The sequence below is a fragment of the Chlamydotis macqueenii genome, chromosome Z (assembly GCF_036417535.1).
Source record: "Chlamydotis macqueenii isolate bChlMac1 chromosome Z, bChlMac1.mat, whole genome shotgun sequence".
Classification (NCBI taxonomy): Eukaryota; Metazoa; Chordata; class Aves; order Otidiformes; family Otididae; genus Chlamydotis; species Chlamydotis macqueenii.
Window position 1 is genome coordinate 9,723,829 of NC_141593.1, and position 14,473 is coordinate 9,738,301.

General features: G+C 47.9%; 2 protein-coding genes across 10 annotated transcripts in view; both read left to right on the forward strand.

Annotated features, from left to right (window-relative positions):
* Positions 1 to 3,438, forward strand: part of LOC104485914 (phospholipid-transporting ATPase ID) — a 102,508-nt gene extending 99,070 nt beyond the window's left edge. The window contains exon 30 of the transcript XR_015261503.1: positions 3,395 to 3,438. The gene's annotated coding sequence lies outside the window, so the exon portion shown is untranslated. The remainder of the gene's footprint in view (positions 1 to 3,394) is intronic.
* The window catches only part of RUSC2 (RUN and SH3 domain containing 2), a 54,132-nt gene that overhangs the window by 9,644 nt on the left and 30,015 nt on the right, over positions 1 to 14,473 (forward strand). Inside the window, exons 1-2 of one of the 9 annotated variants that reach the window (XM_086771285.1) lie at positions 5,515 to 5,606; positions 6,248 to 6,353. The exons of 1 other annotated variant lie outside the window; for it this stretch is intronic. The gene's annotated coding sequence lies outside the window, so the exon portion shown is untranslated. 7 more of the 9 variants (XM_086771283.1, XM_086771284.1, XM_086771289.1 and 4 more) reach the window with 7 other exon arrangements.

The window sequence follows — 14,473 nt, forward strand, 5'->3', positions numbered from 1 at the left end:
AGAACTGCGGCTGCCAAATTCACCAGCTCCAATACAGTACGTAATGTGGCAACTTAAGGCTTTCCTCATGGCAGTGGGGAACTATTAAGTTATGGTGAAACTAGTCATTTAGGAAAATTGTGCTGTAAAGGCAGCATTGATCCTATTTTGAAAACTAATTTTAATAGGAGTGAAGCCAGTAGCACCTTAATATCCACTGTTACCACAGGCTGCTCAGAGCAGTTGATTGCCAGATTAGAAGGCATGTCTTTTTTGTAATAATACCCCTCCTGCTCCTTTTGCCAAGGCTTTGGTTGGTGAAAGAGTTTATATTCACACTGTGTCATCAATATTTGAGTGGGTGCTTGAAGAAAACAGGGTTGCTGTTAATGCTGAGCTCCTGCTTCAGACACCCTGACATCTCTGGCTGGATCAGTTGTGTCCAGGCTTCGCTTCAATTGAAGGTACAGCTTTATGAGCTTGGCTTATCAGATTGAAGCTGAGACTTCAGGCATGACTCGGCAGCTGCTCTGTTGTTTCTGTCCTGATTTCCCTCTGCCTGAAAGCGTTCAGCTATTTCTTTGTGCTCTTGCTTGGCCAGTACTATTAGGGCTAAAAGATGGGCACTGGAGTTTAGGATCAGTTCTCCCTTTCCCACAGCCTTCCAAGTGATTCACATCTCCTTGTTGCCCCAGTCTACTGCATGTGAAGTGCAGGTAGCAGCACTTTCCTAGAAAAAGAGTGAGAACATATTGGGATCCTGGGCTGGAAAGGATGGTGGTTGGACAGCTGGCTGTGGGATGACTTTGGTTTTCCCTTAGACGTCTTGGTACTGTAGAGGTATGCGGAGCAGAGCCCTGCTCCATGGGGAACCTTGCCAGTACTACTCCTATCTGGGAGTTGTGACTTTTTATGGAGCTTGTGAAAGCCTCTCTTCCTGGGCAGTGAAGCATCAGCTGCTGACAATAGGAAGGTTTCGACCTTAATACAGGAAGTTGGAAATTACTATTGTGTTTGGGATGAAGGAACACCCAGCCCAGTATTATTTTTCCAAAAGCAGTTGCAAGTGGTCAGCTAGGGAAGAGTGGAAGCAGGGCAAGCAGGTATCATATATATTTTTTTTTCCAGAGGATTTGCTAAGTCTATCGTATTTTATCTGTTTAGTGACCTGAAATGAATCTCTCAAGTGCTTGTCCTGCCTTCCCTTGAACCCATGTGGACTTCTTCCATCCGTGATATCCCTTGGCAAGAAGTAAGGAGCAGCAAACAGGCTATAGGAAGATAACAGGAATGTTGAAAGAGGAACTACTGCTCTGAGGGGAAGTTGTTAATAGAGAGTAGTCTCAAAATGGAAGCTATTCTATTCATCAAATAATGCTCTGAGCATTGAAAAGTAAGATTTTGCTAGTGATGTGTGCTAAAGACACAAAGCTAGGAGGCATGATTAGAGGCAGTTCAGGGTTATTCAGGAGGAAGAGATTGGATGTCCTTAAGGAAAAATACAAATGGGAATTGGATAGTTCAAAATTGCACAGCTGTGCGCATGAGAAATAAGCAAAAAGTTCAACTCCAACTGGGAGCTCACTGTGGAAAGTGAGAGAGATGGAGGAAAATTCAGGGTCTATCAGTGATGTACAGATTCACTGTGAGCCACTGGTAGGATGCAGCTACAAAAAAGAGAAATGTCATCCAACATTACCCATTGGACAAAATACTTGTAGCATAGATGAGGAAATTTTAGTGTATTAAGTCATGGTGAGACCTTGCTTGGAAGACTCTGTACATTTCCAGTCACTCTCTGAAGGCTGAGTGCAAACTGGGTCAGGTCCAGAGAAGGGATGATCAAAGAAATTAAGAGCCTACCTAATGTGAAGTGATTAAAGAACTCAGATGATATAACTGTAAACACAGACTGGATAAACACTGACGTTAAAGCTCATTTTTGGAACAGGAGTGAAGAGGGGTGAGCTGTGCATGGATAAAGATAAGCTGGAAATTTAGAGAATGTTCTTAAACATCAGAGGAATTAATTTGGGGAATTAATTCTGTTAGAAAACAGTTAGCAAACAACAGGAAATGTCCAAATTTTGGAAAGAATCAGCAACAACTTTCTCTTCTCAAGCCATTTTCTTATCTGGAGGCGCAACTCCTGCCCTGGGTTGCTAGCCCTGGAGAAACCTGTACTGGTGCTCCAGGCAATGGGCAGGACTTGCTGGGTCAGGATCTTCATGGGGGGCTGGCAAATCCCCAACGTGTCTGCGACCGGCATAACCCCACACACTCCTGCGCTTCTGTCCTCAGATCCTCTCGGAAAGCAGGCTCGGTGCGGGAAGGTCAGGTAGTGACCTGCTAGGGAAATGTGATGACTGAGGGCAGGCATTGCCACTAAGCTGATGTCTGTTTTTCCTCAATCTTCTTCGATTCTAACCCCTCATTCAAAAACTCTCGTATTTGTTTCCACCAAACAGAAAAGTTGTCAAGCGCATTTTGGTAACGATCAGCCTGTATTGATCTCTGTGTGTTTGAGAGGGACATGGTCTGACCTTGAAAGGCAGGGTTGGCAGGGATGGGGAATGATTTGTTGGTTTTTTTTTCCTGAGGATTATTATAAAGTTTTCAGCACCTCCTGATTTCCTGATGGCCTCTATGTGCTGCTCCCCCTTGCTCCAGCTGAGCAGGACCATGCTCTTAGTTTGGCTCTAACCGGTATCCCTCTCCCTGGCGTTCCTGAAACGGCCTCAGAGGTGGCGGATGGGGTTGCTGTGTCCTGAGGATTCAAACTTCTGCCGTCAGCAGTCAGTGAGTAAGGTGGAAAGGCACTGAGTGGCTCCCACCTTGCTCCTGAGTGGCCCAGCACGTGGGAAGGAGTGATGATGTCCATTGCTCTCCTGACTGTGCTGAAGATGGGGTCCTGATGAGCCAGAAGCTCATCATGCCAAGGCATGTGTGTGCTGTTTTGCCTGCAGATAGCAAGGCAAGATAGCGATGCACTTCCTTACTGGAATTCATGGGCGGGAGAACATGTTGCACATTAAGTTCTCACACCCTTGGAACAAGGAGGAAGGAAGTGTGGCCAGCAGGTTGAGGGAGGGGATTCTGCCCCACTAGTCTGTTCTCATGAGACCCCACCTGCAGTACTGCGTCCAGCTCTGGAGCCCCCAACATAAGAAGGACATGGACCTGTTGGAGAGGGCCCAGAGGAGGGTTGCAAAGATGATCAGAGGGCTGGAGTACCTCTCCTGTGAGGACAGGCTGAGAGAGTTGGGGCTGTTCAGCCTGGAGAAGAGAAGGCTCTGGGGAGACCTTATAGCAATGTTCCAGTACCTAAAGGGGGCCTACAGGAAAGATGGGGACAGAATTTTTAGTAGGGCCTGTAGCGATAGGACAAAGGGTAACAGTTTTAAATGAAAATGAGGTGGTGTAAGCCCCATCCCTGGAAGCATTCAAGGCCAGGTTGGATGGGGCTCTGAGCAACCTGATCTGGTTGGAGATCTCCCTGCTCTTGCAGGGGGGTTGGACTAGATTGCCTTTAAAGGTCATTTCCAACCCAAACCGTTCTATGACTTTATGATTTTATGAGATGGCAAAAACCCTGCCCTGCACTTGGGATACCTGTGAATAATGAGATCAACGTTGCTTGATAAGCAATTTTCTCCTGCCAAGTTGCACCCCACAGTGCTGCGGTGTGTGAGAAGCCCCTAATCCTACCTCTCTAAGTCAAGCAGGACGGGGTCCCCTGATACTGCTGGGACAGGCGTGTTCTGGCACCTCCATCTTGCTTGCCTTGCTTCTCTAAAGAGCGCAGTCACCAGCCTGCCATATCCCCGCTCCCCTCCTTGCATGAGACTGTGGAGTCAGCCAAGCTCCCCTTCTCGCACCGACTCATCTGTGATCAAAGAGAAGTTATCTCCTGGAAGACAGTCCTCTGCTTTCTTCTTTCTCATCAGCGCCTGTGATCTCTGACTGCCTACGAAGCTTTGGGACAGCCTGTCAGTTTTTACCGGTGTTGCCAAGAGGGGCAGATCCTGGGAGGGAGGTGCAGCAAAGCGGTGATCGCTGCGGTGTGCAAGGACACGTGAGCTTGGGGTGGGGGGGAAAGCTTTGGAGAGGAGGATACACGTGTTTATGTTGGAACAGATATGTGAATAGGAGCATTTCTCTGGAAGCCCCTTATCTGCTGCATTGCTCTGTCTGATTTTTAACAAAACGGCCCCCGACTCCATCTGCTGTGGCATGCGTGTCTGCTGCACAAGGCAGGCATTGCTGTCGGTGAATTGGGTAACACCAGTGTCCTGTGGCAGGGACAGGGATACAGGCAAGCTCTCGGCCTGCCAGCATTTGTACCTCCTGGCGTCAGCATTGGCAGTGCTCGCAAAGGACTGGGGAGGGCACCGAAATAGTTTCCATTCTCCTCTCTGCTGTGGGAACGAGTCTCCTGGGTAACAAATGCTCCTTGTTCTGCACAGAGCTCCACAGCTGAGACTCTCCATCTCCTTCCTCGCTGCTGCTCCCTGACTGTCCCAGCTGAACGGGCCGGAGATGTCTGCTTGAGCCTGCCTTAATTAACACTGACAACACAATGGGGCTGGCCGTACGGGGGTCCAGGGGCTGCACGCTAATGAGAGTACAGTAAATAGTCTCATTTACTGCAGCTCGAGTGGAGTGGAGCCTGGCAGGACTAGCTTTCTGCTTGCTGCAGTGGCCAGGCCTGGAGGTATGTCCCTTGCTCCTGCGTCCTCCCTGGGGTTTGTCCTGGCACCTTGAACGGGGCAAGGGGGTGTGTGGGTCCTGAGCACCCAAGAAAGGGTAAGCAGTGGACTAGGGAGTGTGAAGGACCACAAATGGGGCACAGGCACTGGCCTCTTGGGAGGCACCTGCGGAGCCTGAGCTTTGGGATGGATTGACAGATCGTTCCCCGCGTTTCGGAGGTGAGTGGCAGAGCTGTGCCGGCACTGCTGGCTCCGGCGCATTGCGAACAGGCTGCACAGCCCACAGCCAGCCTAAGGCCCTTTCACTTTCCTCCCTGGAAGGGTCTCTCCACACGAGTGGGAGTCCTGGGCTGCTCCCTCTGGAGCCCTTGATGGGAGCCACCCACCAGCCACTGGGTTTTCAGTCAGAAATCTGATTTGAGTGTTACCTGAAAAGATATTTTAAAGATTTCTAGTGGTCTGGGATCCAAGACAATTGGCAGCCGCTCCTAGTAATGATCTAACATTTTTCTGGCATAGCTTTTTGTGTCGACCTCTCCAGAGGCAGAAGCTTCTGCAAAGTGCTGTATTGTCTGGGCTGTTGTATTTGTTTTATTTGGTTGCTGCTTTGGGTGCATCATGGCATAGAGGAAAATGTACTCGAGTATGTGACAGTTCTTCATTTCTTTGAATTGTGTGTCCGTGTGACATTTTTACCTCCTTTTTTGGGGCTCTTAGGGGTTGCTGTTTCCAGTGTGGGCACTCCATTTTGTTAACTACACAGGCTGTAGTTAATAGTTGCTTGGATCTTGATTTGAGATTCCCTGTGGCAGCAGGGACTGCAGGCATCCTGCCCTGCCAGGTGGATTCAGCACTGGGGGAAGTGCTGGTGGTTGCATCTTGCTCCAGGGATGGCTACATTTCGGGGATGCTGTGCAGGTACTGTTGATCAAGCTCTTTAGGACAAAGCGCCACAGAAATGTAAAAGAAGCTTCAGGAAGCTTCTTGTCATTTTTCTGATCTCTCAGTTTTAAGTCCTCCCATCCTCCTCCTCCTGTGTGTTGCTTTGCAGGCTAACATTTTGTCTGCAAGGGTGCTAGCTGCCATTATCAATGGCAGGAATGCAGCATTCCCAATCCTTTTGCTTTCCTTTGCAAAGCCAGGAGAAGAGATCAGACAGCATGTGACCACGCAGCATCTGAAACCCAAGCTCATAACAGAGCAAGATGCTGCAGCTCTTTTCTGACATGGGCTTTAGTATTTCTCCTCATGCTACCTTCCTGATTTCCCAGTTCCTGTAAGAATCAATCCTCCATCTTCCAGCTCGACTTATCTCCCCTCCTTTCCTTCTCCGCTCCCTCCCATCCCCTGCCTTGTCTGAGGTCCCGCAGGGACTGATTGCAAGCCGGAGCGGCGGCGGTGCTGTGGGCATGCTTGCTCCTTCACGCGCAGCAACGTCACAGCAGCAGCAGCAGCAGCAGGAGCATTGGAGATGTGATTGCGCAGACCCTCTGCATTGCCAGGGATGCAGCTGTGAAAGCAAAAAAAAAAAAAAAAATTTGACTCTGTGTTGCCCACAGCATCCTGGTGAGAAAGGAGAGAGCCCGCTGGAATCTGAGTGCTCAGCAGTGCCGGAGCAGAGCGTGTTCAGTGAGAGGAGACAGGGAACGGAAGATCTGTGGAAAGGTGAGGTGGAGAAATGATCAGGGCGGGCATTAGGCGTACTGATGGTTTTCAGACCATTTGTTGTCCTGTGAAGCGGCTCGTTTGTTTTTGTACATTGCTGGCTACCTGATGAAGCTAAAGGATTTTAGGATTGCTTTGTCTTTTGGGAGGCTGCGTTGCTTTGGAGCTGCTGTGATTATAATGGATGTAAGCGGGTGAGGAGGCTGGTGTTGCTGCGCAGAATGTGTGTTTGTCCATTGTAGCTATGAAATAGCAGTTGTCATGTCCGGGGCTGGTTGTGCAGAGGCGAGCCGTGCTTTGCCCCGACAATGCCGTCGCACAGCTCTCTATTGTGCCTGCCATGACAGCCGAGCCCACACTGATTGTTTTGGTCCCGCCAGCTACCGTGCTCTCTGTGCATCCCTGGCAGTGATGCTGCTGTGAACAGCTCAAAAGCTGTTTTGACAGACAGCGCGTCCATGAAAAGCCAGAAACAAAGGACGCAGACAGCGAAAAGGCTGCTGTCAGTGTGGCTTTTGGCTTTTTTTTTTTTAAATACTGGTAAATCAATTGCTCAAAAAGCATTAGGATAGAATATTGTGGCAGGTAATATTCTGCTTTTCTGCTAAGAGATACGTGGGCTGTGTTCCGGCTGGAGTCTTTTGTATTGCCCAGGGTGTGTCTGTGCTGCTTGTGTAAAAGGATGCTTTCTCCCTGCCTCTTTCACAGATCAGATAAGAAAGGTTATCTAGGAATGGAGGAATTACTGCTTTTAATTACTGAAATGAGAGGTTCAGGCTGGGTACCAGTTACTAGAGCTTAATTTCATGGTCTTGTGATAGCCAAATCCCTCTTTTCCCTCCCCACCTTCATTCTTCTTCCCTCCCCCACCCTCTGCACAAATCCTTCCATCAAATTGCCTCTGCAAATGCAAAGGGAGAAGGGCTTGAACAAAGAGGAGGATACATGTGGGATAGGGATATAGATGCTGGAGAGGCGATATTCAGGGTAACAGTGAGAACAATGAGGCAAAGGTATGAAGGAATGAGATTTTGGTATGTGTGGTAAAGTGGCGTGGCTGTAGGTGAAGATACACATGGGAATGCAGTAACAAAAGGGTCAAAACAAATAGCAGATGCGATTTTGAGGGCTTATGGAAGATGCTGAGTATGTGGGGTTGCAATTGCAGGTGTTTGGGGGCCATGTGGTGTTAATGGGAGTTACATTAGCACTGGCTGTCAAGCAGATCATACAGGATCTGGATGGATGGGTGTCTTAAAGGTGTATGGAGCATTGGGGAAGTAGAGATCTGCTTTTTTACCTCCAGGCACCTACAGCCTTGTATACCAGTGTTGCTAAAGAGCAAGCTTGGCAGGTCTAACCTATTCACAAAAACTTTCTGCAGTTTACCAATGACTCAAGAATAATTCAGATAAAGCATCTTTAGGGCTATCGGGAGCAATAGAATGATAGGGAAAATGTAGATAAAATGGTAAATGTTTGGCAGAGCTGTAGAGGAACCGTGGAGCAGAAGAGGCAGATGTGAAGGGCATTGCAGAGCTGGAGAAACAGAGGGGTTTGGGTCAGAGACCAGCAGCACAGGGCACAGGGGAGGAAATTCAGGGTTGTCATTGTCAGGGAATGTGAATGTGTTGTTTGTGCTGTCATTCTCCAGCCTCTCACTATGTTCCCCAAGATGGTCAGTGCTGTGTGCGGCCCCGGGGAATTTGTGGAGGTGGGAGCAATCCTCAGCACAGCCTGTTCTGCAGCACTTTTCTGGAGGAACCATTTTGCTGCTGCAGGTCCTCAGTCGGTTGCTCCCTCTCCAACTCTATGGATCAGGAAGGCTCTCCAGCCTTTACACCTGGTGAAGAAGATAAACCCAGGGTTTCAGCGCAGGGTGCCAGGTGGGGGAGGAGAGGGCTTCCAGCAAAATCACAGAGCAGAGTGCATTCTTCTCGCAGCTCTGTGACCACATCCGGGAAGCCCCATAGGACTTCCTGAACTGCAGCCCCTTCTCATTCCTGTCTCGCTCTGGGACCCCTCCCTTTGTCCCCAGGTCTCTGTCCCATTCAGTCCGATGGGAGCAGGGAGGGAGAGGTGCTCCTTTAGATGTACCGGGCTGCATTTATGGTGCTGCTGCAGAACAGGCTGCTGCAAGAGGCTGGTGGGGGGTAACAACAGCACTTGTGTGTTTGTAGGTGCGTCCTGGGACAGAGGACAGGGCGTGCAACAGGACATGCCTGTGCAGGATACAGGTACTTGTATCAAGGTGTGGAGGAAAAAATCTGTATAGTTTGTGTGTACAAAGCTTGCCTAAAAGAACAAAAAGAAGGTGATGCAGCCTCCTTCGCTGTGTGGGATGGGAACGCTCCCCAGGACGTGTGGGCTGTGCCTAGCTAGTAGGTGCCACTCTTACAAGAGCATCTGCTAAGCAGTGAGAGTGCACAGATAATCTCTGCCTTGAGATGCTTGAAAGATGAGCAAGAGCTTCTGGTGACTGGAGCTGACAGAAATGGTTCACAGGAAGGCAATAAAATTGCTGCTGTGTATCTTCCTTGCTGCATCGATGCAGAATGCTGGAGATAAAGCGCAGTTGGATTTCTAGATCTGAGGGACCTGGACCTGCATTGCAGAATGTGCAGGTGGCCCAGGAGAATCTGCTCTGGACTCAGGAACAGCCTGCCCACACCTCCGTTATTGACTCTCAGGTGTCGGAAGCTGTGATAGGAAAAAAAAGAACAAATTCTCTGTCCCAGAGACATTACTTTTCTTCCAGTCTGATGCTCCTGGTGAATCAAGATCTCATTCTGGTATCACTCCTGATATCCAGAGAGTAGGCTACCTTTTGCAACCCCATGTTCTTCTTTGCCTCATCTTTTGTTTATTTCCCAGTCTTATTATCCTCTTACAATGTTTTCTGAAACCCGTATGTAGTACTAAGGGCAGGCTGATAAACCTGACATGGGTCAATTTCCTTCCTCTTTTGGAACAGGTACAGACTTTACCTTTATTAATCGCCAGCCGCACAGCTTCCCCTCCTTCTTCTCTTTCCTTACAGGTATTTTTATCAAAAGCCATATTGCCAGCTGTGATCATGTAACTATTCTTTCATTGTTCTGGCATCAAGAATATCTTGTCCCTCTGACTTGAACACATTTATCTTCTTGAATTTGTTTCCATTTCAAAAGCTCATTTCCTTTTCTGCACCCTCTTTCCTCTGTATTATCTAAACTGTTGTCGCCACAGCTCCAGTATTCTGCTTCTTGCCAAAACAGCAGCAAAGATGCTGTTTTACTTACCTTTAATATCCTTCTTGGTGTGGCTATTCATTCAGGTTGGTCAGGAGCCATGCTGTTCTAATTTCCTCACCTTTCTTGGTGATTCTTGAAGTTTATTTACTTATGATGTACATTCAAAGTCTCTTCTGCAGTACTTCTCCAAGCTCTTTGTTCTTGTTGGCTTTATAACTGTTTTCCTTGATACACCAGAGATCTGCTCTTTAAAAATTAAAAAGGTTTCATTACAGAGCTGTTTGCTTTTTACCCTTGTGTTTAATATAAACTGGGTCAGCTTGAGATATTCAGTCCAAAGCCGCTTCTGTATCATAGATGCTGGGCGTTAACTCATCTCAGTAGGCATGGTTCTGATGGTTGAACCCAAGAAAAGCAAACCGATGGTGAGAGATGCAGAGGGCAGTACTGGATGGGAAGATTTTGTCCCTGTGTTTGTGGAAGCCATTGAAATCTGGTAGTGGGAAAGCTCAATTGTCTGCTACTTATGCTGCTTTCTGGGAAGAGTTCTGATGTGGACACAGTGTCCTGGCAGTTGTCCGTAAGTCCAAAAGAGCCAGAAGTTCACCCCATTCCAGAGCCATACAAAAGGCTGCCGGATAAGGCTTGAAGGAGCAGGGGGAGCTTGCCTGGCAGGGAGTGAAATCCATAGAAATGATCAATGACAGCTGTGCTGGTAGCCAGCCTTAGCAGGGATTTGCCGTGTTATCTGCTGAGCAGGTTCCCCACGTGCCCTAGCACTCATCTGAATGCTGGTTACTCTCCAAAGAGAAAGAAACGGGCTGTCAAATGGCTCTAGTCCCTGATTCTGCTCCAGTTTCCTCTCTTAATGAAGATGATTTTAATGTTCATTATCTGAAAGAAGTGGGTCAAAGCAGAGACATGCCTGTTAGGGTGAGCGCAAGAGCAGGCTTGTCCACAAATTCTTCTTCTCCCCACCACAGTTGTGTTGCAGCCTCAGGGTCATGTAGACGATTTTTTTTTCTATCCATCAAACCTGTACAAATATTTCTTACTGGGCAAGGCTGCTGGTGGTTGTATCAGCAGACAGGAAAAACGACAACAACAACAAAAAAGACAGCAATTCTTAGCTGTTGTAAATGGGAGGGAGGCAGGAACCAGAGCTGTAATGGAGGTGATGGCAACTTCCGGCTCAGGTTCACCCTCCGGGTTTAAACTCTTGGGAGAGAGACCGTGTGTTGGTCTTTGTGCAGTGCTGAGGGTGTGGGACTGCTGGTACCTTTCAGTGATAAATAATAAATATTTGAGTGATGGCAGCAATGCTTTCTACTGATGCTTGGCAAGTGGTGGGAAACTGGTACTACCACCAAACAATCTCTCTCTGCTCCAGCACAAGATGCTCTCTGGTAGTAGAGAGTGAGTGTCACTGCCCTGTTGTGCTTTTTGGGCCAGTGGCATAGATATTTGAGAGTGATTAGAGCTAGCAGTTCCTTCTGGCACGAGGGGATTTTCTCCTCTGGGAGTTACAGGGGAAAAAAAAAAAAAAAGAACCCTAGAGCCAAGGGAGGACCTTGGCAAATATACAGCAGGTTTTCTTCTGATACTTCCCTTGGACCCACTGTTATCTCAGACTAGACTGTGCTCTGTTCTTGGGGAAGGGCGGGACACATGGGCAAGGGATGGGACTGCACTGGGAGAGTCTGCCTTCTCCTACATTCCCGGATGTCCAAGAGACTCACCTGAGTGTCTGTGGCTCTGGCAAATGCTTAGGAGCTCTCCTGCATACCAGTGCCAGAAAATAACCCTGCATACAGTTGCAGGAAAATTAGTTTTTCATGAGAACTCAAGTTGTGATGGGAGGTTTGAGCTGATGAGTTGCTTAACTGTGATGCAGTCAACCCTGGGGAAAATCTGTGCTCCTGAGTGTTGCCTAACCCAGACTCCATTCAGCAACAATTAGATAATCTCTGCCAGCTCCCTCTGACCCTCTGGGAATGGGCTCTTCAGGTGTTACTCTTCAAGGGGGCAGGGAGTCCTTGCTCCCTACACAGTTAGACTAATCTAATCAGTTTAACTCCAGAACTGCACCTTATTCTTTGTAAACTAGCATCAGCTGCCATTGCTTCTGGAAAAGCCTGACCTAAATGCGTTCAGTGGACAGTCTCTTCTCAGTTCTGCTCTGCCTGCATTGGTGCAGGACCAAACACACGCTGACTTAGCCTCATTTTCCCTAGTAGGTCAAATTCACCTGAATTGTTTAGCAGGCCACCTTCTTTAGGTCCCTCACTGGAGTTCCCGTAGCAAAGAGCTGGGAGGTGTGCCTCATGCCACATTGTCATGTAAGCTCAGATAGCATAGCTGTCCTCACAGATATCCTTCTCAGCAGGGAGAATGGCCTTTCTGGACCATTGTGCTAGTGCAATTTTCTGTTCTTAGTAGTAAGGCTAGTTCCAGTGTCTGCTTATGTGGCATTTTTCTCTGTAGTCCCACCTTCAGGCCTTTTCTAGTAACTCAGGTGGCAGAATCATAAGCCCATATATGAGAAGAGCCAGTGGGAGGTATAATTTGTATCTGATGTCCCAAGGTATTGTTGGCCCACACAGCGTATCTTCCTCGACTTTGCCTAACTCATTCTGATGATGGATACCCAGAGTGACAGACCTGCCCTGGGGTTTGGATTACTCTAGTTGACCTCTCCTTCATCACTTGTTAGTACATGAGTTGTTGTAGTGACTTTTAAGGAATTCTTTGCCTGAATGTTGCTTATTGTGAGCAGCAATTGAAGCTTGACCCTTCAGAAGAACAGCAAGAGGATTTCAGCATGCATCTGCACTTAGCCGATTTCTACTGGCAACAGGCTGTTCTCTCTTGTCCACAGTCAGTGGCATCTAACTTAACCTATTGCTGAAACTTATCCTCCAGCTGCAGGTCATAGAGCTTGAAATGGCTGTTGAGGAGAGCATCTTCCTCACCCAGATGTCTCCTCCTGCCTTCACCTCTGTGTCGTATGCCTCATTTTAATTTCTGCAGGCACTTGCTATTTATAATTACTGTATTTATAAAGAGCTCTGAAGGTGGTAACTGCTTCTTATTGCAATAAGCCTGACAGGCTGTTTGTTCCCATGTGCTTCCTTTCCCTGTTTCCTCTAGACTGACTGGTTTCGGAGGAGGAGTGGGTCAGACACGAGGAGAGGCTGTATGGAGCTCAGGGGGACCTCAGACATACCTGGAGGTCTATAGACCCTGGTGCAGTAGGGCTAGCCAATTCATGGTGCAGTAACAGGGAAGGAGAGGAAGAACTGCCAGAAACAGGTGTGTCACACCCTGACAAAGTGATGGCATGAGGGTGATTCGTGCACAAAGGTGGCAATGCTCTAGTCACACGTAATTCGTTTTATGTTTGGACATAGCTTGTTGAGACACTGATGGTGGTTTTTGATCCATATTATTTGATCCTGTTATCTGTGCCTCTGTTGGTGACTTTGCAATAAGCTTCAGAGACCCCAAGAGTGTCTCCATCTCTGTAACTCTGACATCTCCCAGACTTTGTGCTGCTGACATGATTGGGTACTACAAAGTGGAGAAACAACCCAAACTGAAGCAATGTGTTTGTATTTGTCCTGGAGATACCGAAGGGTGATTCCTCTCTGTACCACAGCATGTTTGACAGCCTATTTTTGTCTACTGCCTTGTTGTCTGCTTTCCCCTTGGCAACAGTTGAGGTTGAAAAGAAAAACCACAACAACCTCTTGGCCTGCCCATCAAAACGAAAGCGGACTCTTCTTTCATGGAGGCAAGCCACCAGACCTCACTGATTTAATGAGGGAAATTCACCAGGGAAGATATAATTCAGCCCAGACCTTAATCAGACATTGAAGACCCTCTTATCTCCTGGGGGACCACAAAGAGATTTTGCATGGGAACATGGGAAACCTCTTCCCACAAGCCTACACCAAGAATTTGTGCAACTTGAGGGAGCAACCCACCCTAAAACCACACTCCACAGACAGGGAAAAGAAACTCCTTTCCTCGGAGAACAGATACATAGGAAAAATCTCCTGGTTTCTTCTAGGCTAGTCGTGTTTTAAACCTTTGTTTTTTCAGCTTGGTGCTAAGTTTGTAAATGTTGGTAAGAGAAGATAGTCATAGAAGTAGACTTTGTGAGGTTCCATGTCGTTAAACTGATTAAATTGATTAAATGTATTCCAACTCATTAAACTGATGTCATTAAACTGCAAAAAGTACCTGGATATCACCCTAATCATAAGGGACTTTACCTGGTGAGCATCTACATATGAATACTAAGGTACATAAAAAATGGAATGGAAAATTATGGTACAGAATCTTCTGATGTTGGTACAGAAAGCAGAAGACATCCCACTGTTGATTGGGAAACTGTGTGCAATTAGTCACCCTGGCTCAGAAGCATGACTGCAGAGTTGGAGGGAATTGAGAAATTGCCCAGGAAACTGCACAAAGTCCTGGAAAACTCTCATAAGAGGAGACACTGAAGAAATGGGAATTATTTGTGTTAAATTATTGTGTTATGTGTTAAATTATTTGTGTTGGCTGGATGGCCACACTCAGAGAGTGGTGGTCAACGGCTCAATGTCCAAGTGGAGACCGGTCACCAGTGGCGTCCCTCAGGGGTCCGTGTTGGGCCCGGCCCTGTTCAACATCTTTGTCGGCGACATGGACAGTGGGATAGAGTGCACCCTCAGCAAGTTCGCCGATGACACCAAGCTGTGTGGTGCCATCGACACGCTGGAAGGGAGGGATGCCATCCAGAGGGACCTGGACAGGCTGGAGAGGTGGGCCCGTGCCAGCCTCATGAAGTTCAACCAGGCCAAGTGCAAGGTCCTGCATCTGGGTCATGGCAATCCCAAG